The sequence below is a fragment of the Mustela erminea genome, chromosome 5, assembly GCF_009829155.1.
Source record: "Mustela erminea isolate mMusErm1 chromosome 5, mMusErm1.Pri, whole genome shotgun sequence".
Lineage (NCBI taxonomy): Eukaryota > Metazoa > Chordata > Mammalia > Carnivora > Mustelidae > Mustela > Mustela erminea.
The window spans coordinates 83,419,368-83,444,284 of record NC_045618.1 but is presented as its reverse complement, the minus strand read 5'-3'; the positions used below and the strand labels follow the sequence as shown (position 1 = coordinate 83,444,284).

At 36.9% G+C, this 24,917-nt stretch overlaps 1 protein-coding gene across 5 annotated transcripts in view; it reads right to left on the bottom strand.

Annotated features, from left to right (window-relative positions):
- Positions 1-18,831: 18,831 nt before the first annotated feature.
- AKAP6 (A-kinase anchoring protein 6) overlaps positions 18,832-24,917 on the bottom strand; it is a 521,710-nt gene continuing 515,624 nt past the window's right edge. For 4 of the 5 annotated variants that reach the window (XM_032344004.1, XM_032344005.1, XM_032344009.1 and 1 more), the window contains one exon: positions 18,832-20,889. The gene's annotated coding sequence lies outside the window, so the exon portion shown is untranslated. The other variant, XM_032344008.1, reaches the window with a different exon arrangement.

Sequence of the window (24,917 nt, the reverse complement as noted above, 5' to 3'; positions counted from 1 at the left end):
ATATAATTATTATTGTCGGTTTATCACTTCAAACATGTTGTTGTAAATGTCATTATATCAGATGAGTTTGGTAACAGGTTTTCCATTTTGCACTTTATTTGACAAGGTGATTCATTGTTTAGTGCAGTTTAAGATGTCAGTCCTTCTGGAAGGAATTGAGCTGAGCTGATGTGCATAAGAACATTCTTCCATCAAAATATATGATTAAAGAAGGGTTAGACTCCTGAAATACTGTTTCCAAACTTGCTTTGAATAAGCGTAGTTTCTTTGTCAAGATAGAATTTATCACAGTGTGCTACATCTGGGCAAGTGTGCACAGCCTATCCATGCTGCCTACGGCTCTTTGTCTAGCTCTAAGCCTGTGGAAGGTGATCCTACTTGGGATAAGTTTGTCTGCATTGTGGAAACCTATCTAGTAATTGAAATTGTCTACTTTTCTTTGTGTTTCAAGTAAAATATTTCACAGTGAACCAGGATGATAGCGCAAACACTTGGTTCAACATTACTGCATGTCGTATTTGAATTAGTATGCGTTGAACACCCATAGTACACATTTTACAACAGAGCATCTAGCTTTTGAGCACATAAAGGGAGTCGGGTCCTTTTTTTTTTTTTTTTTTGCCCTTTTGATGACACCCAGAGCATTTCCTTGTTCTCTTTGTGAACATTCTATATCAAATTTGAAATAAGAACACAGGCTCTTCAGAGTAATGGAAACCATTTATATTGTCTCTCAATATGTGTGTGTACACCTACAAGCAAGTGGGCTAATTAATATATTATCTATCATATTCAAAGCAGTTTTATAAATTATTTGCATCCTTATTATATAATCAGGGGAATCTAAGGCTTTGAAAGGATAGGTGATTTGCCCAAAGACATACAAATAGTGAATAGTAGAGCTGGGATTTGAACAGAGGCCCTGGGACTCCAATGCCAGAACTTTTCCTCTATTGTGTATATGTCCAAAACATATTAAGCTTATCCCTTTTTAGCAGGTTTTTTCTGTGGTTTTATCGCTTGCCTGGGCAATACCTGTGGGAAGCCGTAATAAGGCTTGAGACGACGACCAAACCAGGCCCTGACTTGTGCCTCCTTTAAAGTCAGAATAACCTAACAAAAGGTTTAGGACTGGAAAAGTTGAGTAGCACTGAGAAAGGGTCTGTGCTATATGTTGTGCGCTAGCCTACGTGACTTCCCACACGCTTGCTAAACAAATGAGAACAATTCGGTTGGGGTCAAAAGTTCGTTGCTGGTCCTTGCTGCCCTAGTACAGTCCATAAATTACTTTCAGGTTTGCTGTATCAATACAGAACAATTGTACTGGCATCAGCCATTTGGCGTCACGAGGTCTGCTCATAGTCAAATGTGAAACTTATTATGGGAACTCGTGGTTGTTTAACTGGACACAGATGTATTGCTTCTCCTCTTATCACTATATAAATGGCCTTAATGCTTTGAATGAACTTAGCACTGTCGGATATCCTCCTCAGTGCTCCTCCTGCCCCCATCTCTCTGCTTCTCAAGTTCTTTTCTTCATCCTCTTACCCTCATGTTCCTGGTCAATTTGTCGCGCTGGCACGACAAATACCTATATTTATATACAGGGTCTGTCAAAATTCTACTTGGCATTTGACTCAGGGTCTTGTTTTAGGACCAGTTGTGCATATCAAACAAAAACTTTAAGACAGAACATTTCTTCTTTTCTTTTGCCAATTGAAATAGATGCTGGTTTCAAGAAAAGTCAAAATGTCCCAGGCCTCTTAGAGGGAAATAGAAGGGGACTCCCAAGTACCTTCCAAATCACAGTATTTAAAATGAACTAGATAGAGGGTATTATGTGATTTTCCCTGTTTAAATTGAACAGCCATAAAAGATAGATAGATAGATAGATAGATAATAGATAAATTTAACAACATTCTTATGAGATACACTGACCAACATATGAGAGTGTAAAATAATTGTGATGTATTTCTACAGCTGCCATTCATAGCTAAGTAAGATCCTCTCCAATGATGAAAGCAAAGGCAGACTTGACACTATGGAGATCCAAAGTTGACAAATTTTCAAGGTCTTTCAGTTCACTTTGGGGATGGATAAATCCAGGATAATTTTCAGAGCTCTTAGCCCTCTCTTAACTCTGCTGCTTGGAATGGAGTCAAGACACGAAATTTTGGACGCGCTTGAGCACTCAGGTATCTCAAACTAGTAGAAATGTTGTGGTGGCTCCCAATTTATGTTACTGCACTGGAAGCTTTGAACTTGAGGTTTTTTGTATATTTGACCATAGGTTTCTTGGTTTATGTTACCATGAATAAAACCATCTCTGAGTAAGAGGGTTTGTTTTCATTTCCATTTAAGTTGTTTTTAAGACTTTATTTAAGTATACATATAGAGAAAGCAGGTATACACAAGCGGTGCGGGGGTGGGGCAGGGACAGAGGGAGAGGGCGAAGCAGCCTCCCTACTCAGCATGATGTGGGGTCCATCCCAGGACCCCAAGATCATGACCTGAGCTGAAGGCAGACACTTAACCGACTGAGCTACCCAGGTGCCCTCCTTTTAAATTTTTAAGGGGTGTATCTGTATGCATATTTCTTCCTACACACACCTGTCAACATACCCATACTTTATGGTTATTAAATCCAATAATAGAATTAAAATAGTCATCACACTTTCTATAAAGAACACATTGCTCAGCAAGCAGTAGAGGCTTGGAGAATAGTGAAGGACTTCATCTCTGATGCATAGGTTCAGATCCCAGCTCTATTTCCATAGTATTTCTGGGACTTCGGGAAATTATTTAACTTCTCCCTCAGTTTTTTCATCTTTAAATAGTGCCTATTTCATAGGTCTATAGGAATTCATAGTTACAAAGCACCTAAAAGAGTATTTAGACACATGGCAAGTGCTATTTGCTTAATAAATGAGGTTTTTCCAAGAAGCAACAGGATTATATATCACCTCACACCTGTGAGAATGGCTGTCATCAAAAAAGAGCAGTAACAAATGCTGGCAAGGATGGGTAGAAAAGGGAATGCTTGTACACTGTTGGTGGGAATGCGAACTGGTATAGCCACTCTGGAAAACAGTATGAAGGTTCCTCAAAAAATGAAAAATAGAACCACCATATGATCCATAATGCTCCACTTCTGGATATTTTTCTAAAGAAAACAAAAGCACTGACCTAAAAAGATAGACATACACTAGACTACTATCCAGCCATAAAAGAAGGAAATCTTACCATTTGTGGCAACATGGATGGACCCTGATGACTTATACTAAGTATATCAGACAAAGACAAATACTTAGGATCTCACTTCTTTGTGGAATCTAAGAAGCAAAAACAAACTCATAGAGAACAAACTGGTGGTTGCTAGGGGCAGGAATTGGGGGTGAGGGGTGAATGGAATGGGAGTCAAAAGTACAAACTTTCAGTTATAAAATAAGTAAACCATGGGGAGGTAATGTACAGCATGGTGCCTATAGTTAATAATACTCTATTATATATTTGAAAGTTGCTAAAAGGGCAAATTTTAAAGGTCTTCCTCACAAGAAAAAAATCTGTAACTATGTATGGTGATGGATGTTAACTAGACTTATTGTGGTGGTCATTTGACAATAACTACAAATATTGAATCATTACGTTATATACCTATATATATACACATATATATATACCTATATATACATATATCATGTATGCTACCATAAAAAATACATGACCATAATGGATTAGAAAAAGTATGCTTAGGAGCATATTTTGAGAAGCATTAACTCTTTTGAAGTTATACTTTGCAGTCCTTTGATAATAAAATTTGAAGTAGAAATCAACTTTAATGTGAATGGGCTTCTATGTAAAGGTGACTACAGAAAGAACCAGAATCATGTCGGTAGTGCAAATTGGTCTGACCGTTATTATTCTGAACTACTGTTCTCAGAATTAGTAAGTCACAATGGTCAAAGAATTAATCTGCTTGAATCCAAGACCAACCCTAGACAAGTTATCTGATGTCTCTGAGTCTCAGTATCTTTATTTATAAAATGGAAACACTAATATCTACCTGTTAGGCTGTTGTGAGAATCAAATGAGATAAAATTTTTCAAGACCCATTAAGTATTGGGGCATCTGGTTGGCTTGTTCAGTTGAGTATCTGACTCTTAGTTTTGGCTCCAGTCATGATCTCAGTTCACAGGTCATGATCTCAGGGTGGTGGAATCAAGCCCCAAGTTGGGCTCTATACTCAGCAGGAAGTCTGCCTGAAGAGTCTCTCTCTCCATCTGCCCCTCCCTTCCCACCCACCCAGTTCACACAATCTATAAACAAACAAACAAACAAATAATAAAAATCTTTTTTTTTAAAGACCTATTAAGTATAGTGTTTTAGTCAATGGCACCTATATTGCATAATTTGACTGAGTCCCTTGTTCATCGTTTTTCACTTCTTTGTTAAGAGTAAGTATAAATGGCATCAGTTGGCTACACTTACAATGAAATAATACAGGAGAATGTCAGTGGACCACAGTAAGAGGTGAGTAGCCAATATGCATATATGCAGTGATGGCCAGATGTTTCTGGAATAATTTGCCACTTTTTTATTACTGTATTTTTAAAAATGTGGAGAAATCACAGTGAATTTAAAGAACCAAAAATTTTAAAAGGAGATAAAATAAAATATTGAGGAAATCGGAAGCCAGCCCTGAGAAGAGAGATAGAAAACATTGACTTTATTTACCCAAAGAGATGGACAGATGACTTACTCAAGGTTTTGAAGGATAGTTTTTATGAGAGTGTTGACTTTATTTTATGAGAAGATAAAGAAACTGACTGTAAGCAGCAGAGAATAAGGTGTCTGACACAGAGACTCTACGGGAACAATGTTCCTGTTGCAGAACAGTCTTTGAACAGACTTTAAGAATCTTCAAACATACGGTAAACAAGCACTATCTTGAATATTTAGAATAATTTAATGCCTGGAAATACAAAACTGGACTTCATAACCTCTTTCTACTCTTAAGATTTGAGTCTATAAACTTAAGACCAGGGCTTCCCAAACTTGGTTCTGACAGGCACCAGAATATGGTGTTTCTGTTGTGGTAAGGTTGGATTTTCTCAGCCCCTCTGGTAGCCCAGAGGGCCAATCACCATGATCAGCTTCCTTAATTTACTCCAAAGTATGAGATGATCACTTCCTATGTAGGTCATGAGGTGAAATATGAAGGAAATCCTTGACTTGGTTATGTAATGTACTGAAATAGAGCTGGTATCTAAATACAAGTATATTATCAATTAACTCGAAACTTTTTGGTGGCTAACTCCCCAATACACACATGGAAACCATGAGAGAAATAAAAATAATTTAAGGAATTTACAGTATTCATGATTCAGACTCCAGGTATTCTTTAGATTTTAGAGGAACTTAGATTAGAGGAATCCAACTGGAACATTGCGATGGCTTGGCCAATGTGACAAGGTCTATAACTTCATGACAGGTGCTGATGGAGCCCATCCATTTTCAAAATCTGCACCTTGGAAATCCAGAGTGATAGGATTCCAAATTTTCTTGACTGAAAGCCAAAACAGCCTCTTGAGTTCAACAACAGAGATCACATTCATCACGTCCTTTGACTTTTTGCTCCTTTCTTCTGAGTCTCCAAACTGTTTGGTTAGGAACTTTATTTTTGAACACAGCCAAAGTAGGAAATATTCACCCATTTACTCATTTACCCATTATTTATTCATTCTTTTTTTGAGCACAAATTTAGAGTACTCATCTATTTATAGAATGACCATTCAAAGCTTTGGATGATCCAATATAAAAGAAAGCTAATTGGTCCTATAAGATATATGTTAAGGTAACTATAAGAGAGTATATAAGAAGAGGCATGAGGATAGATTGAGAAATAGGTTTGGATAATTGAAAGGAAGAAATAGGCACGCAGAATATATTTCTGAAGATAAAATGCAGTCTTTCAATCAGTTAGAAGCACTTTAAGACTTTCCATGGAACTTATTGATTTATCATTGGACATGGAATCCATAAAGAGGCCTAAGTGTATGATCTCAACAGAGATTCAAGGCTTATAATTCTCTCTCAGAGCCATTACTGCTGAACAATATGGCACAAATTAACATGGATAGAAAAGGCCTTCTTTTTGACAGATGAAATGTCTATTTTAAATGGCATAAAACAGGGCTGGATCCCAAGTGTCCTCCTTTTAATTTTATAACTAAACAAATTGGTTGTCTTTCAATGACCTAGCCACAGCAAGACAAGTGCCTCTCATGTGTTGATGACATGCCTTCCTGTCTGGTCACAGAAGTGGCTTTGACAAGCAATTCAACCTCTCGGCCAACTTATGTCAGGAAAAGCCGCTATTAATTCTCCTAAATATTAATTCTCCTAAATATTAATTCTCCTAAAACCAAATGATCCATTTTGGCAGGTATACTTTGACATCTAAATGGGTAATATTAACCTGATCTGATCAACTGATTGCTATTTGTAGTTTCTTAGGATCACAGCATGTGATTTACCTGGTTAACCCTTGGTATACAGTTGGTCTTAAAATGAAACATTTTACAGGGGTCATGTTAAGGATCCTCTGCGGTCAAGACAGATCTCTGGTACTTCTTTATCCTCAAAACCTTCCAAGGCAGACCATTTCTTTTGTGCTTTATGGTATAGAATTCTGGCATTGCCATCAATTTGTGCAGACATTGAAATGCTTTGTGAGAATTGTCCTTGATCTGTTTGAAAGTACTCAGCTCACCGTTGTCCAGAGGTAAAATGACTCTCCGTTAAGATGAAAATATCAGGCAAGTCCTTTTATCTTCACAAGGAAACAGCATCTTTGTCATCCACACATCAGATCTTTCTTCAATTAGAAGTGAGGACTACCTGTGAGAGAACTGGATAACATTCCCAATTTTGAGCTGTCTTCATTCAAAGCTTTATTCATCTTCAGTCAAAAGCCTGGCTGAGACGCTTGATACTTAGAAGAGATTATCGAAGGAATCCATCATTCACTCATTTCCGAGATTCTCCAAAATGCTACCGTATTATGCCCTCGGTTTTCATCTAAGCTTATTGTAAGAAGTAGCTCTATGCAGTCTTCTTGAAAAAAAAAAAAGATTTAAATTATATTATCTATTTTGTTAGTCAATGATCCCCAAATAAAGAACCATTGGGTAAATTCCTTTCAAAGCTCAGGAGCAGTAGAAAGTCATGTCTTTTTATTAGATAAATAATACTCTCACTGGTCATGTTTTCTTTACCTTGATTGCTGAGTAGCTCAGAGTGAGTTTTTATGCTTCAGCTTCAGTACTTTCCTTTAGTCTGGATTTTCAAATAATCATTTCTTCAGGGTTTTTATTTCTTGGCTTGAGCCTTTTATTATCTTAATGATTTTCGATGTAATTGTGAATTTTATTGTAAGCTGTCTCACATCACACATCACTTTCGGAAGTAATGTATAAATACATATGAAAAATAGCTGTTCAACATGGAGTCAGTGCTTGATTAGGGACTATTTGGAAGAAAGTCTTAGAAAGTGCGGTCAGTGTAACATAACACCAGCAAAAGAACAATCTGGGCTATTTGTTATGCAGATGCTTAAGCTCTACTCTAGGCCCACTCCAATTAGAATAAAGGTGGGGACTGGAAATCTTCATTTCCACAAGATTCTCAGGTGAATCTTCTACAGGCAAAAGACTGAGAATTCCATAAACCACCTTCAAGAGGATACATCTGATATTTTACAAGCACTGTCTTCAGCTCCAGTAGGGCACCAATTTAGATGTTCACAAAGGACTTGATTAAATCAAATGTGTGAAAGAATGTGATACGTGCTCTGAATGACTCAAAAATGAATTTAAAAAATTATTGCTATGAACCATGAGTCATGGGGGTCTTGGCATCAAGGTGGCAGTAGGAATGGAAAGTACCTAAATGGGATTTCAAAATTTGGGGAAGAAGGAACAGCAAGACTTTTCTAGTCACATTTGGGGAATTCAAGACAGAGAGAGAGTAAGAGAAAAAGAGAGAGCTAGGGGGAGAGAAAGAGAGAGGGAAATCAGAGCTATTCTGGAGTTTGAATCTTGAACAAGTGAGAAAATGTTAATGATAGAGAAGCATATAAAACAGTGAAAATTTCAAGTTTGGCTTTACTTTATTTTAAAGATTTTATTTATTTATTTGACAGAGAGAAAGCACAAACAGGTAGAGCAGCAGAGAGAGAGAGAGGGAGAAGCAGGCTCTCTGCCAAGCAGAGAGCCCAACGGGGCTCAATCCCAGGACCCCGGGATCATGACTGGAGCTGAAGGAAGGCACTTAACCAACTGAGCCACCCAGGGGCCTCAACAAGTTTAGTTTTAAACTTTGAGCTCTGAAGTGAACTATCAGGTGGAAACACCGTTGGGTAAAAGGAACCTAGACCTAGAATTCCTGAGAAAAACCAAGCTTAGATGAGATGCTGGAAAATTACACCTAGAGATGAGATGAAATTATGGAAATAGGAAATAACTCTGGTGCAAACTACCGAGTAAAAAGAGAGGAAGCCAAAGAAGAAAATCTGGAGAAAGTCCTGTAGCAGCAAAGGCAGGAAGGAGACACAGGTCAAAAAGGAAGAAGGAGAAGAATTCTAGGCTTCAGGAGTCAAAAGAAAAATGGCTTTCAAGAAAGGTTTTAAGTACCAGATGCTTTTTTGCTGTCCAGTAGGATTATAATTTCCTCAGCAACTGTGGTCGAGCAGTCTCAGAGGAGTGGAGGAGGTAAAAATAAGATGACAGAGGGAGAATGAATGGGAAGGATACACTAGCATAAAACTTCCAAGAATCCAGATGGTGTAGGCTGGAGAGATACGATGGTAGCATGATGGGAAGGAAGGGTTGAGAACCGAGCTGCTGCTAGGCTCTATAGCGCCTTTCTGAACATGATGAAAACTTGACCTTGAGTAGACATATGCCCATGTGAATGCTGGCATGACTTGGCCAGCAGAATATTGGATGGATTTTATCCTGATTGGCCCCTCCAGCTAGGCATCTTGCTGTAGCGCACAGAGACAACACTCCTGAGAGAAAGTGTTTGATGACAGCAGATATTCAAGCATGTTTCTAGGCCTAAGAAAAGTTTCTAGTTGTTAGGGTTAGGGGTGGCACAGAGTGTAATTTAGAGAGAGGAGGATAGGGATAACTTCTAAAGGAAAATCAAGAGAAGCATGAAATCATGGACTCAAAGCACAGCTGCTCTTAGACAATAAACAGAGAAGATACAACCATTGACACCAACACCTTACTTAAAGAAATCGCTCATCCTTAATCTGTACACATAATATAGGCATGAATGTACTCCAAACCTCCTTTGGTAGATACAATAGGGCTTCAAAAAAGTTGTGACCAGTGAATGCCACATAGTTACAAAAAAGATTGAGGCAGCTCTCTGTGAAACATACAGAAGGACTTCCAGGGGACAATATTAAAAAAAAAAAAAAAAAAAGAAAGGCAAAAGACACAGTGTTATCTTTTGTGTTAGAAAAGAAAATAAGAGCATATACGTAGATCTGCTTATTACAGAAAGAAAAAAAGGACAAATAAAGCCAAAGACAATGAAACTGTAGGCTTGCAAGGTTGAGGGGAAATGGGCTTGATGGGCTGGGGCAGGGAGGAACAGTGTTTTGAATATAACCTTTTGGGTGGTTTTGACTATAGAAAGCATGTTAATAGTCTGTACATCCAAAAAAAAAAAAAAAAAAAAAGGAAATTCAGTCAATAAGAATGGAAGAAAAACAATAACTTAAAACTGAAAAGAAATGAAAACGAACTTAACTTTATTTCGAGTGAATGTCATAACTGAAGGGGAGAAGTAAATAAGAGGAAAAAGAAGGAAGGAAAGAGGGAGGGAGAAAAAGATGAGAAAAATAATATAGGACACTTGGAACAAAATATTTAACCAAACTTCCTCTGTACTGAGCAGAATGAGGTGTGTAGGAAGGGAAATGTGGAGTTGAGGGAATTGCAAATGAATCCTGAACTCTTTTCAAGAGGTTGTTTATTATAATGCTTCTGAAGCAATTTCTGAAACTATTTTAAGTGTATTCCATTATTCCATAAGTGAGTAAATGTATCGATGTTGCTGGTATCCAAGGTTGTCAGAGTGGAAGAAGGGAAATACAAATACAGAATCAGAGCCATCAAGAATCTTAGAGGATAGACTGAAATTGAAAGAACTGGTGAGAACTCCTGATTTCTAAAATAAGTAAATGTATGTGTATATGCATGTTTGTGTATGTGTATATGTATGTGTCCGAATATGCCTTTGTGCATACATAAATGTACATATATATACATATAAGGGCATACACGTTCATGTATTTCCTAGCTTTGTTGGATGACAGCACCAAGAAGCAGACAGCCCCATAGCCATAAGCACTCCTAGAGCTCAGATCTCTGTCTCTAATCAATCCCTACTAAAAAGAGCTAAGGTCCTGCAGAGAAATGGCTGATTAAAGGATTGGGGCAGATAGGTACAAGATTAGACTGGAACACATTATTATACCAGAAAGAAAAAGATAGCTTAAAAACTGTCATAAGAATTCCGAGAGCTAGATTGAAGAGACTCAGAGTAGCCAAATCTGGGACAATTTCTGCACCAAAATAATTTAAGTGCAGTAATGCATTATAAATAATGGGGAAATAATTCATGAATTTTTATCTATAATAAATAGATCAATAAACAAATACCAAAACTGACTGATAAATAGTAGCATTGGAAAGTCATCATTTTGCAACCATCTTAGCAAGGATCAAATTAGATAAGAATTATCAATGGATGCTAAATAATGGAAAATTTTGAGGCAGAGCAGCATATTAGCTGGCTTTAAAGTGATTCTCCACAAAATGATCAAAATCATCACCACTAATGGGGGACAGAGGCACTGTGTGTCTCCCGATATAATATGCCAAGGAGAACAGAACACCAACAATGCTATTGAGAATGCATGGCTTCAATCTAATCATGAAGAAAGATAAGATAAACACGAAATGAGGAATAATGTATTTTTAAAAGGGGTTGGGAGAAATCTATTTTTCATAATTATCAATGTCATAAAAAAAAAAGGCTGGGAAATGTTTCCAGATTAAAGGAAGCTAAAGAGATATGACAACTGAATTTAATACGTACTGTATATAGTGAAGAAGGAAAAAATGCTATAAGAGATATTATTAAGGAAACTGACAAAATTGGAATGTGAGAGGTAGATTAGATAAATCTATGATATCAATATAAACTTTTGAAGTTGATAATTGTACTATGGTTATTTAAGAGAATATACCTATATTCATATTAAGAAATACACAATGAAATAGTTAGGGATAAAAGGCCATGATCCATGTAACTTATTTTCAAAGAAAATAAAAACACTAATTTGAAAAGCTAGATGCCCTTCTATGTTTGCTGCAGCATTATTTACAATAGCCAAATTATGAAAGCAACCCAGTCTCCATCAATAAATGAATAGATAAGGAAGTTATAGTATATACATACAATGGAATATTATTTGGCCATAAAAAAGAATGAGATCTTGCCATTTATGACAACATGGATGGACCCAGAGGGTATTATGCTCAGTGAAATAAGACAGGGGAGAAAGACAAATACTGTATTATTTCACTTATATGTAGAATTTAAACAAAAACGAACAAAAATCCCCAGACTCTTAAATACAGAGAACAAACAGGTGGTGGCCAGAGGGGAGGTGAATGGGGGGATGGGTGAAATAGATACAGGGGATTAAGAAGTATGAACTTCCAGTTATAAATATGTCACAAAGATGAAAAGTACAGTATAGGGAAGATAGTGAATAATATTGCAACAATGTTGTATGGTGACAGATGGTGACGACACTCATCATGGTGAGCACCGAGTAATGCACAGAACTGTACAATCAGTGTTATGCTTCTGAAACTAATACAACATTTGATGTTAATTATACTTCAGAAATAAAAAAATGAAACAGATGGGGTAAGATATTAACAATAGGTAAAGCTGGCAAAGGTGTACTATTTTTATTTTTGCAATAGTTTGTGAACCTGAAGGTTATTTTATTATAAAAAGTAAAAAACAGTTGAATTTGTTATTTTAAATGTTTATAGTTTAGGGGGTTGCCAGGGTGAACTCCAACAGATATGACCCAGGAACACTGCTATCTTAGGAAATAACTCCTGAAGAAAATGAGAAATGTTGAAGTAAATTTTTTTGGAAACTGAGACTAAAGTATTTATTTTTAAAGCAAGAGGACCTTTGGGCAAAAAGGCCCATGTGAAGAAAAATCACGTGAAGAATGCTAGGAATCAACAAATCCCACATTTTCATGTCATTAAATTAAAATTTAACTTTTATTTTCTAGAATTGTCTCTCTCCACCACCTCTTTCAGATATGAACAAAATACATGGAAGGGAAATTGCAACTTTTAAAGTATTTACCAAGCAAAATGCAATGATAAAAATGTATGTTCCTACCAGAACATTAATCTCGTCCTTCATGATTAACTATTGCGCTTTTCTTTCATCAGGCTCTGACCTTTAAGGTGTTCCTGTTGTGTGTGTTTTTAATGCTTAACTTTTCTGGAAAATGTGCAGAGGTCATAATGAGGCATAATTATATACAATATATAATTTTCTTTGGCCTTTTTCAAGTGCTAATTTAGCTATCATTTCTTCCTATAGAATTTTTTAAGAAATTATTTCTAAGTGAAAGTCTTTTCTTCAGTTTTGGCATGAATTATATGTTCAATGAGTAATACAGACAGGAAATTTAGCAACGTGTGTGTGAATGTTAAGTGAACTCTGTAAAAATACTTCCTATTTATCTAGATCGAAAACGAGATTCTGAAACAGCTTTTTTTTTGCCCCTTCCAGACTCAGCCTTTATGTAAAGGAAGCCACGAGTACCTAGCCTAGCTCTCTTCATCCTCGGTTTCCTTATTGTAAAATGGGTGTCACTAATTAGTCCAGTGCCTGGTATACAGTAAACACTTACATGATGAGTTATTTTATTATTATTCAGATTGATTTAAAAAATAATATCCAGAGTATGTTTACTGACCTAGCCAGATTTCCTGTAACTTATTCATTTACTGTACCAAACAGTAACTGGTAATCACTATGGTGATGCCAAATCATCAAAGATTAAAGTTTGTTTCTAAAATGTTCGAGTTGCCAGTAAGTCATAGGTGACTTAAATAAGCAGTGCCTTAAGTTAACAAGAATATTCTGGTTTATAATCATTCCAAATCAATCAGAATCTGTTTCCTTTTCCTTTTAAAAAGTAATATACCTACTGAATATTATTTCATTCCTATTGAAATGCCTCTTAGTCTTTCAATGGTTAGTAATTTTACAACTTCCCAAAAAAGGTTTCTACATACAGTCTGCAAGCAAATACATTACTGATGAGAGAGTGATCCTGAACTTAGGAAGTTCTTAAAATATTTAAGAGAGAGCCAAAATGGGTGTACATTGTAAAGAGAACGGTTTTCTGAAAAAGTCAAGGAGATTTCATTTTACAAAACCCTGCCGTAGGCATCATTAGTCACTTGAGATCAGCAGGGATAAGAGAACCTACATGAAGACTGATTTGATTTTCATACCACTTTAATGACAAGATAAATTTTCGGCAACTTGGATTTCTATATAAAAAGACAGGTTAAAATAAATGAAACGGATCTGCAAGCAAGCAAACACACACACACAGAGGGAATTACTTGTTTTGACTTGCTAACAGTGTAAGTAACTTGATCAACTAATAGAACAAGACTAATTCTGTACACCATGGAGTATTTTTTATAAACCAGTGGTTAGGGAATATTGGGATTTAGAGAGGATCTTTGGCGTTTTTATGTTCTTAACACCTTCCGTCATTTTAGTCCTTGAATAAATTTTGCTGAATAATGTTTTTTTTATGTCTGTAATGGCCTATTTGTTTACAGGGAGGTAGGATGTGTTTTTAATGACAGGGTAAGTATAAGGACAAAGAAATATTTTAATAATTTTAGTGTTTCTTATAAAATCATGTATTAACTTTTATTAAATTGACAAAATCTATTATTGTATGTCTTGATGGTGTGGAAAAAACACCAGATTACACGTGGTAATCCTTTTCCAAATTTCCACATAAAATGAATGTAGAAGGGAGAAAGAGTACTAGCACAGTCTATAAAGTGGACAAACATCACGGCTTCCATGGTAGAGATACGAAAGGTTTTGTGTACGTCTGGAAGACATTGACGTTCCATATCTGATGCCTCTGTAGTTAACCAGGGGTGAACTTACCTGGACTAACTCATCAGAATCGGCCATTTCTCCAATGTAAATGTGAGGCCAAATTTTGTTGCACTTTACATTTGCTTCTCTTAAATTCACTTTTTAAAAAATGGACTCACCAGAAAGCTTGGGTTCTTCATCACTGTGGAGTGTCCAGGGCTGTACATCCATGCACAGGGCTTTCACTTCTCTTTTCTTTCGAAGTCCTTACTCAGGTTTTGGGGAACTTTTCAACCAAGAGAGCACAAGCCTCAGTATCAGTGATTCTTAAACATGATGTCATAAGGGATTTGTAATGAATAATAAGGCACGAATATTTTAAAATAATTTTTAGGGTCTCTAGGTGGCATAATCCATTAACCATCTGCCTTCGACTCAGGTCATGATCCCAGGGTCCTGGATTCAAGCCCCGCATCAGGTTCCCTGCTAACCGGCCTGCTTCTCCCTCTCCCCTATTTGTGCTCTTTCTCTCACTCTCTCTCTCTCAAATAAATAAATTAAAAATCTTTTAAAAAGATACTCTTTTAAGTACAAATTAGGTTTGCTTCGAAGTTATGTATAAAGTAATGTCACTCCATTCAGCTGCATCATGATCCCCTTTATGAGTGGGACAGAAGCGGGGCGGGGGGTCTTTCCTCACCAGAAATTGTTTATGAATCCTTGGTAAAAGCCTAGAAGGGTCTCACACAGGCGAACAACTTCCAAGCTGTGTGTGTTGCAACAGAAAAGAGAAGGAGAAAAGTTGCTTTATGTAGGCCCTGTTTTACTTCAAGACACAAGTACAAATAATCTTTGCATATTTTCTGCTTTGGTGAGGGCCCATCAATCAACGAACAGAACCATCTCAAGGCATTTGCCAAAATGCCTTTGCAACAAGAAACTGTAATAATGTGGGCCTGATGTGCACACATCGGTGTGTTATTTTACTCTGAAAATGCAACTACATGGCAAGTCTCCTCTTTAGGGGCCACTGATATATGAAAGGTATGTGGTTGCTTTTTAAGGAAGAGGGACTAAAAAGACCTTCCGTGAGTGTCCCCTCCATAGGCATGTGGCAGTAGGAGGTGGTAGTGCTCTCCATCGTGAATTAAAATACTAAGAATGGTTACCTTTTGAACATCTTCTATTCAACAAGAATGCCCACCTGTGGCCACAGAAGGGTCTGTGGTGAATACTTATTTCCTTGGCAAATTCAGATTGTTAATTATGACCAGCATGTGGGAAATGAAAGTGTATCTTACACAATCATGATCATGGTTTTTACCTTTGTTTGGGATGAAAAATAAATTTGAAAAAAAAGAAAACAAAACAAAAACAGACAGACAAACAAAAAACCGGACTCTTTGAAATGGCCAGGATTTAAAAATGCTTTAGAAAAACATTTAGAGAAAAGATTCCAGTTTATCGGTGAATTGAAGTGAGTTTAGGTTATGTCAATTTTCCTGATGGTTCTGATTGAACTAATGACTTAGTCTGTAATTGACTAGCCCTCTAAATCAATCAAAGGCAGGCTGTTAATAAGTGAACTAAACTTAAGTCCTTAAAACAACTGTGGATGTGGAACAATCTTTAAGTATATGAAACAAGGCACACTTTATTTTACTAAAGGTAATATGAAACTAAATCGAGAACTCAACAAAGTCTAGAAAGCAAAAAATAATGATGGTGGGTGCTAATACGTTACATTGATTTTGCAAATGGGACTCCATCTACCTTTAAGAAAATGGTGTCAGAATTTATAACACTGTAGACCAGAAATGGGAAAACTTTTTCTGTAATGGAGCAAAAATGTTTTTGTAAATATTTTAGGCTTTGTATGCTACATGGTCTCTGCCTCAAGTACTTAACTCTGCAGTTACAGTGCAAACGCAGCCGTAGACAATATGTAAACAAATGTGTGTGGCTATGTTCCAATAAAACTTTATTCATGGACACCAAAATTTGAATTTCAAATAATTTTTACATGTCATGAAATACTCTTCTTTTTTTTCCAACCATTTAAAAATGCAAAAACCATTCTTAGCTCATAGGCCAAACAATAAAAGACAGTGTGCCAGATTTAGCCCAAACTGTAGTTTTTTGACCCCTGCCTTCAACTACTAAAGCATGAACTGCTGAGAGTAGCTTGTGAATTTCAAAACACATCAAGAATGTCAGGGACTCATTCCTTCTTCATTAAAGAGTAGCTATTGAACACAACATTACTTATGCCCTATACTTGACAAAAATGTTTACCCTGAGTTGAATAATGAAAAAATAAACAACTGGACACATCCAGATTGTGGGTCATTTTGTAAAACTGGCCTAGACTTTTCAGAAATGTCAGTTATGAAGGATCAAGGAAAGAAAGACTAAGAGCATAGGGAAACTGTTCCAAATGAAAAAAGACATGAAAACTAAACGCAATGCAGGATTTTTGTTTGGAGGGATTAATTAAGCATTTAGATGAAGTGTTAGGATTTGAAATTTAATTTCAAATGGTTCAGCACAGTAGTATATTTATGTGTGTGTGTGTGTGTGTGTGTGTGTGTAGAGAGAGAGAGATGAAACTAATGGAGTAAAATATTAACAATAAACAAATCTGAGTGATGAGTAGGCAAATATTGTACTATTCATTCAGCTTTTATAGGTCTGAAATTATTCAAAATAAAAACTGAAAAAATGTATAGAAAAAAAGACTATTGTAAATTTAATTGGTTCAAGTTAAAAAATTTGAAGTATAAGAATTATACAATGCTTGAAAAACCAGGTATTTATCAAAATTCTAAAATAATACTAAACTCATTTGGAGATTAAAATAATTTGACTCATAACAAATAGCAGGATTATTTCAGTGTGTTTTGATAGTTGCATCTAAATTGTTCCTAGGAATTTTAGCATGGGTAAAACCTAAGCTGGATGAAAGAAACATAACAAAATCACCAAATTCAGATTCTCAAAAACCCTGGATTTAGATTGTTCTGCTGTCGTGTAAGATGCATTTATTCAGTGACCAGAAATCTGAAATCTTTTTTCTGTAATTAAAATTTTCAGATTCAAACATTTCAACTCTAGTAGTCAAATCCAGATAGCTCTGCATACTATTTCTGCTCATTAGGTTTTTGAAAATGTAGAGAAACTAGATAGAAAACAAAATAAATGGGTCATCACTTAATTTGTTGAGATCACTCTATTCAAGGACATGAAAGGCACTTTCACAAGAAAAACTGTAAACCCTTTGTAGGCAGAGGGCGTTCTAGTTGCCTTTGTATCTCTAAGGCCAAACACAATGCCTCACAAGTAGCCACTCAATGAATGTTTGCTGAATGACCGAATAAATGAATAAATAAATGGAGGGGAGGACCCTACCTTATATGGAAATGGGTTAAGTTTGGATTTGATGTAAGGAAAAGATTCAAGATGACTCCGGCACTAGACTGGGCCACTAAAGGAGATGAGGGATTGATTATTTATTTATTTATTTATTTAAATTTACAATGCTAGAATAAACATATATCTTAAATATATTTTTAGAGAAAACCACTTAAATGTTCAGATATTTTCTACATGTATGATGATAAAGACAGTTCCTCAATTTCAAGGAGTCTGTCTGCTAACATTCACTCAGGTTGAAATGGATCTGAAAATCATGATGAGTGAAGGGCAGTTGAGGGAATGAGGAATAGAAATCACAACAGCTGGGAGAAGACGAGTAACTGGCCTCAGTCATCTTCAAGGATGCCATGAGAAAGAAGGGGCAGAAATAGTCTGAGCAGCTCATCAGGACAGAACCAGAACTGGGAGCAAAATTAAAGGCAGAGGGAAGGCAGCACTATGTAGATTTTAGCTACCGAAGAAAGAACCTTCTAACAAAGATACACACCCAACCAGCTTGCCTTAACAAATAATGAATCACTCAGTGGAAGGTGTAGGCAGAGCTGGTGTGACCATTTTCAAGGATGGCTGGGGAGGTAGTGCCCACACACAGCAAGAGACTGAAGCTCTCCCATCCCTTCCAACCAGAAAAAGTACTGTTCGATAGAAGTCATTTTACAAATTCAGTGTTAATACTAAGAAGGTAATTAATAAGCAAATATTTGTAACACCGCAAGGACTTCTGTGAGCCTATACCAAGTAAATGGGACCTCATGGTCAGCTTGTTCCAGTTGATGTAGACCTTGGCATTACCCAAGGAAAATTTAGGTCATCTCAATATGTAAAAAATACCGTACCTTAACAGAGATCCCAAATGCTTTGAGGTGTTTCACAGACTCTCCATCTTGGGCCACTATCCCTATGTCCTGTTATTTCAAGCGTAGCTAATTTTCTACAGCTGCCTCCTAATGAGCCATTTATCTCTAATCTCTTCCACCTGTAACCGACTTGCCCACCACTACTAGATGTCTGCCTAGAACTTCTTTTGAACTATTACTACCTGTTCAGAAGCCTAGAATGATTAATCAATTTAGAAATATGTATGGAAAAAGATTAGAAGAGACATAACAATAGTTTCTAAAATGGTAAAATTGTAGACTAGTTTTTTTTTTTAAATGTTCTTGGTGTTGTACTCATGTTCTAATGATAAATACAATCAAGTGCAAAAGAAAGACTTTCCTTACTACCTACTGTATTACATACAAAAGCTCCAACTTAACTTTTTAAAAGACTCCTCATTCAGTCTCCCAGTTTACCTTTTGCCCACTAACCCTGCGATAAAACTTCACTCATTTTCTGTTGTCTAACTTTCTGGTCCCTTCTAGCCCTTCTCTTCAGCTCATCCCTCTTTGCTACTTGCTACTTCCGTCCCTGTGCCTCATTTACCACTCTGCTCTCATCCTTGCCTGCAGAACAATTACTGCTTCTCATTGTGTATTCCCTGCATCTGGGCTGTAGGTAAGCCTCCTGAGGGCAGGGCCTTTGCTGATCTATGCATCTCCCACTCTAGAATAGTCCTTGCAGATAAAAGGTGTTAATTAGCTATCAGTTGAATAAATGATTGCATTACCTATTTTCCTAGTAATTTATATTTTAGTGCAGGTGTCTCAAAATGAAAAGGTGCATGTCACCCATACTGTCTAATTCAATACTTAACTTCAGTAAATTTTTATTGGCTACCTACTGTGTATCAGGCACTTTAGTAGGTGTTAGGATATAAATTAAAAACTGCATTTAAGAAGAGCAATAAAGACCAGATGGAATATTTCTCAGCTCATTTCTTTTAACACAAAATAAATACACCTTAAATCTATAGTCTAAGTCAAAATAGTCATATTTTCTAGACCATCTTTCTAACAAACACATTCAAAAGAATTACATAAAATAAATATGAGACTGACTAGGTAGCCTGAAATCCAATATCAAACCCTTAATGATAAGTAGAGATAAAAAATTTAGGATAGGTTCTTACTGGTTTAGGGGAACTGGCATTTAATCATTTGTGTTCTAAGATCTTTATAGTGATCAGGAAGATTTTGAAAATTGTGAACGCTTCAGGTGTAGTTTAAGTAATTTTAAGTCTCTTATGCAATATGGGTATTTTGGAAGCTACTATGTGTTGTAGTTTTTCCAGAATCAGATGTAATAATTTGGTAAAGAACACAGGTAGAAGAGATCACTGGTTTTCCTTTTCCCCCAATAAACTATGTTTATTATGCCAATTTTAATTACCATGCAATCTAATGGTTTAAGGCTTATATTTTCCACATCACTAGACATCATAAACATGAAAGCATTTTATACTGTCATTATACATCAATGTTTGTACTTGGTTATACATATATACAGAAATTATTCACACATCTTAACCTTGCTATTTCCTCCTTTCAAACCAACATAATTTTACCGTGAAAGCAGCTTTTTAATAAATGGTATAAGAAATACAGCAAGGCACACTTTTTTAAAAAACTTTTTTCTCATTACCACCTCAAGAAGCATAAAAAACGAAAATGTTGTACATAATTTAATAGTAGAATGTCACCAGTTTATAATATACAACACCATATAGTTGTTTCTTGAAGTGCTGCATAGATAATAATCTTTAAAATAAAATAAATAAAATGGCGCTTTTAAAAGTTGCTTAATTTTGAAAGAAGGACCAGTATTTCTTCTGTATGCTGCAATCAAATCAAATGTTGGCCTTTTAGGTAAACCTCTTTCGATAAACATAGGCATCATACCATAAAAGAAAAAAATCCAGACTCAAACATGAAATTGGTCAAGTACGGGCAGGGCTGGGGGTGTCATTCCAGACAGGTGAATTTAATGGACCATCGATTTGGTGGACTGCAGAACTTTTTAAAAGAGTAGATGGGGAGGGAGGAGGCAAACGGAAAAGTCTCGCTGGAGAGGCAGGGCCGGCAGAGGTAGCTCGGGACAGGAATCCATGGGAAAACAAGCAGCTTCGCCAAACTTCAAAGACAATCACCTAAAGAAAACCAGTGCACAATCCAGATCACAAGGCTCATGTGGACAAATCGCATTCGGAGGGAAGATTCGTCTTGGGAGAGGTCAATGTGACAAATGGCAGTGACGTGATGAAACCGCAGACTAGCCCGGGGTGGGACGAGGAGGCCACCCCTGAGTCAGGCTTATCTACAAGAAACAAAAAAGTGATAAGAAAAGGTATCAGAAAGGACTGTTTCATTGGCAAAACTGAGCCCTCTGAGGAAGACTGCCATTTTGGAACTACCCGCTAATGTTCTGAAACAAAAGGATACACAAAACGAAGTGATTTTAATAGCCCAACGGTTCACATTATTGACAAAAATGTTTTAGAATCAATTGAAAAATGCATTGATTTTTTTTTTAAAGACATGGTTTTAAAGAAAACAAGAAAAAATCCTCAAGTTTGACCTTTTCTCTGGATATCATCTACTCTTTTGCTTGTGAACTGAGTTTTGAACACTCAAGATAGATTCAAATCACTATGAAAATGTGAGGCCGCTGGTTCCAAGTGACACAGCCAAGTATCCACAGTGATTCACAGCCTGGGAACTCGGACCCTCAGGTGGTTGAACCTTTTCCTTAGGGACTGTATGTGTGACAGTAGAACTGAACAATTCCACCATTATATGGTGGTGAAATATTCACAGCTTTGTCACAACCCCAAATGTTTCAACCCCTTACTGGTAAAAGGATCTAACCTGGGTTTCTAGCTCGAATATGAATGCATTTCATTTAAGGTACAGACGCTCTGTGAAAGTAAAAATGACACTATTATTTCTGGACATCTTGATGGCTCAGATACAAATTCGTTCTAAACTCAAGTCAGTTCTGCCTACTTCTAGGAGGCTGAAAGCAACAAGTTGGATGTGAGGAACAGCTAAATTCCAGGGATAGCAAGTAGAGGATGCAATTACTTGAGGTCCTTTGACCAGCTGTCAAATAAAGCAAGGTTTGCTTGCCTGGGTTTAAACCCAGTTCTGGTGTCCAATGTCAGGTTGCTTTATTGTCTTTCTAGACCTAAATATTCTCCTTCTCCATCTTTCTCCTTCTCTATAATCATGTAACCTGTTTATGAGCCAGAAACACTTCAGCAAATGTGGTTTGGCTGAAGTCTCAGGAAGCTGGGGAGAGAAGGCAGGTTCTCAAGAACAGGGAGAGATAGACAGGAGCAGATGGGCCAAAGTTTGGTACAGTCAATACCGCAGTAACTCAAGAAAGTCCATGGTACATTGTTCAAATGCTGAGGCCAGGACTCACTTGAAATATAGACACCGAGTGAGGAATCCTGAGGTGAGGCAAAGCTGGTCTTACTAAATGCCAATATTTAAATTCTCTCTGGCTAATCAGGTCTTTCAACTTGGCCCACTTGGAAAGGGGCCGAAAGGGGCCGGCAAAACGGACTGAAGCACAGATCTGGTGTGTGTGTGTGTGTGTGTGTGTGTGTGCGCGCGCGCGAGTGCATGTGCATGTGTGTGTGTTTGTTTGTGCGTGTGTGATGGGTGATGACCAATAAAATCTTTGTTATTTAGCATGGCAGCTAGTTATTCAGAAGTGCTGGATAATTAAAAAGCATTTCACATCTACCAGAATCTTGACTTATTAAAATGATTTTAAAGGTAAATTTGGTAAGGATCCACTTGCATCGTTTAGCAAAAAATTAATATACTATCACCAAGAATAGTTTCTTAAGCCTGCTGGGCCAGCTTTGGATCATATTAAACACTTAGTGTCAATCCAACTAACGGAATAAGAATTTACATCGTATACATGAGAAATGTTTGCTCTTAATGTTTTCTCAGTTTGTAATGACCGAGTAGGAGCAATTTTACTGGGTATGTGTATACTGAAGCATTCATAAATACAAGTAATTGCTGAAAATCTAAAATCGATGAGCTACCCACAGTCACATCTGCAGACCAATAAGACAGGAAAAGCAATGGAGTAAAAAGTTCTGAAGGAAATTCATGCATCCTAAATATAGCCCCTCCAACACACACACACACACACACACACACACACACACACACACACCCCATACACAGCAAAACAAAACTGAAAACCAGAGTAAATCAAAAAGGAAAAAAAAAAAAGTACACACTGGCTAAATGTGATGAGTGAAATTTTTATACCACAGGATTTATCCAGCCTGAAGTTTACGGTTAAATCATTCACCAAAGATCAGAGGCTTATGATGAGGATTATGAAGAAATAACTGTCAGAATACAGCAAAAAGATTAGTGCAAAGTACATCTCTTAGGCAGGTCCTAGGAGGCACTCCAGACATACATTATGTGCTTCCTCCAAATGAGGCAGAAATTTCTGGATCTATCCAGTTACCTTTTCTTTGATGTGATTTGCTGTAACTGACCTCTCTATTTTGGTAGAAACATGGCACAGAAATGAAAATAGTGAAAAGCACAGCAGTGTGCCTAGAAATCAGTGTAGATGCATCCTGTGTGAAACCATGTTTAAAACTTCAATAGTGTCAGTGAGTTTTTAATTAGAACAGTAAATGAATAACCTCAAAACCTTTTTGAAAAAAATTCTTGGTACAGATGTAGACTGTAGCTGCTGTTCTAAGTTGTAGTTCTTTCCAGATGACATAACTTCATCATCTGAGAACTTATTTCTGGGGAAAAAAAAGGCCCAGCAAACTGAATGTGGTATATTTTATTATCCTGATAGAGCACTCCAACTGATGGTTTTGAAATCGCTTTAAAAAGTAGAGCTTTTTTTTCCCCCTCCTTTGAATCTTGTAGGAAGAACAATGACAAGAGTTAAGCTCTTACAGACACGAAGTCTCATACCTACCAAATAACTTTATTAAGGATTCCTGATATTTAACACCAAAGGCATGTCAGCCTTTTGCGATTAAATAACTTGTCCTGGTTGGTAGTATTTAAAAAAAATGTAAATATCTATGCCCAGGTACCCAGTGCTAATGACGGGGGAATAATGTAGGCATCCAGATATTTGGGGTGTGTGATACGGAAAAAAACTGAATAGGACCAGTGGATATGACTATGGAAATGGCCCCTGGCTGATCACAAGTCACTTGGGGCCATGTGAGTTCTGCAGAAGGAAAATCTGGCTGCGTCTCCCATTGTCTGAGACAGAGCCAGGAACCACATCTCGGGGGCTCCACAAAATATCACTGACTGGCAGGTAGGCCAGCTGAGAGCGTTGCATTGTCGTGCCTGTGAAATGTGAGAGCCGCGCCCACCCAACAGCACAGCATGTTCACTTGCCCAAGTCCAAAGATGGAGCTGCTTATTATTCCCACTTCCACTCTCTAGCTACGTCATAGACTGAAAACTCCCAAAGTATCTAAAAGGGAGGCTGCAATCCAGGGGCTTCTCCAAGGCCAGTGCTGCTGGAACTCTGGGTCTCCACATGACCAGTGACTTCAGGGTCCCGGTCACACAACATCTTGCTCTGAGGGATGTTGCTTTGAAGCCTCTATCCCCTTGCAGAAAACAAAAATCAGCCGGGCTCCACCAGCCCTTCTGCAGGGCTCGGCCAAGCCAGCGGTTAACAATCGGTACTAATAGAACTTGTTTAGAAGCATCTTTTAGAATTGCAGTGACTCTCCCTTAATGGTCAGCTTTACTGCATACTGATGGAGAATGTGATTATGGGGTGGACATGTTTCACAGAAAATACATGTCTCTCTCTCCTACTTTTGTCCTCACTTCTGGCCAATTGTAAATTGAGTCTGAAACACAGAAAATTAGTTGAGCTATATTAGTAGGTAGGATGTCTTTCTTCAATTTTGCATACCGAGTTTATTTTTAGGGTATATATATGGTATATATTCCCCCCTCCCCATTTCTAGCAGCTCTACACAGAATCACACATTTTAATGAGCTTAGGGCACAGGTGTTGCAGGAAAAAAAATAATGATGTTTGCCATTCATCTTTCAAATTAAATAATGTGTTTTTAAATAGTAACTTTTTTCATAATACATTATGGGAACAACATTTATCTGTCACATTTTAAAAGATGTATTTGTAATAAATGTAAATTACTTTTAGAAAATCAGTAATTAGGCTCATCAAAAAATAAACAATCTGCCACAAAAAAGATAATCTTTAGCATAGTTAAGTATAATAACTGTTATTTGAATAAGTTAACAAATTAGGGTAGATTGCTTCTGTAATTCATTTCCTATAGC